The sequence below is a fragment of the Ornithorhynchus anatinus genome, chromosome 1, assembly GCF_004115215.2.
Source record: "Ornithorhynchus anatinus isolate Pmale09 chromosome 1, mOrnAna1.pri.v4, whole genome shotgun sequence".
NCBI classification, from domain to species: Eukaryota; Metazoa; Chordata; class Mammalia; order Monotremata; family Ornithorhynchidae; genus Ornithorhynchus; species Ornithorhynchus anatinus.
The window spans coordinates 22,330,094-22,331,105 of NC_041728.1; the positions used below are offsets into that span (position 1 = coordinate 22,330,094).

Sequence of the window (1,012 nt, forward strand, 5' to 3'; positions counted from 1 at the left end):
CAACTCTGCCACTTGTCAGCTGTGTGACTGTGGGCAAATCACTTAACCTCTCTGTGTCTCAGTGACCTCATCTGTAAAATGGGGATAAAGACTGTGAGCCTCATGTGGGACAACTGATTACCCTGTATCTACCCCAGTGCTTAGAACAGTGCTCTGCACATAGTAAGCACTTAACAAATACCAACATTATTATTATTATTATCTTTCCCAGAATGTCCCACCTCCATCTGCAATCATTCTGGTAGAGTATCCGTAGAGTTTTCTTGGTAAAAATGCAGAAGTACTTTGCCAGTGCTTCCTTCCACGGAGTAAACTTGAGTCCCGGTCCTAGACTCTCTCCCATGCTGCTGCTGCCCACCACAGGTGAGTTTTGACCTGTAGCAGATTACCTTCCACTCGCTAGCCACTGCCCAAGCTAGGAATGGAATGGGTATACCTCCGCTTGACTCTCCCTCCCGTAAGTTGAGACTGTAGAGTAGTGGAAACTCTCCAGGTGCGACCCTGAGAGGGAAGGCCTATTCTAAAACAGAGGAATAATGAACCCTGTCTTCCATGGGTCTACTTGCTCCTTAAGGAGCGAGCTCCGCACAGGTTAATTTTGGTGGGCCCATCTTGATCTGGAAGCCCTTAAAGAATCAAATGGAGACCCTACTGGCAGTTGGGAGTGTCACCCCAGCTCTGCTTAGAGCCTCCTAATCTTTCCGCATCAGTCCCGAGAGCTCTCTCTCCACCTTCATAATAACTGTCTTGGGACTCCTAGGCCCCTGGGCAGAGTGTGATTATTAGGCAGAATGGGATTGCATATCACTCTAGCCAGCCTCTTTTCTGTCAGTGAGCAGACAGTGTGTGGATCACTTCAGTGTCAACTGAGCTGATTTCCTCCTCCAACGAGAGATGGAAAATCCGATCTTTGACCGCATGTCCAATAACTCAGCTACCTCTCTGGGCTGCCCTAACCCTAGGGGGCGAAATTGGTTTAGGGCGTGGGGGATTTTGTTCTATTTTGTGACTC

At 48.5% G+C, this 1,012-nt stretch overlaps 1 non-coding gene across 1 annotated transcript; it reads right to left on the reverse strand.

The window, feature by feature from the left end:
• Positions 1 to 373: 373 nt before the first annotated feature.
• Positions 374 to 511, reverse strand: LOC114816695. Its single transcript, XR_003764505.1, has one exon. It is a non-coding gene; the product is annotated as a small nucleolar RNA SNORA7 (small nucleolar RNA).
• Positions 512 to 1,012: the final 501 nt, after the last annotated feature.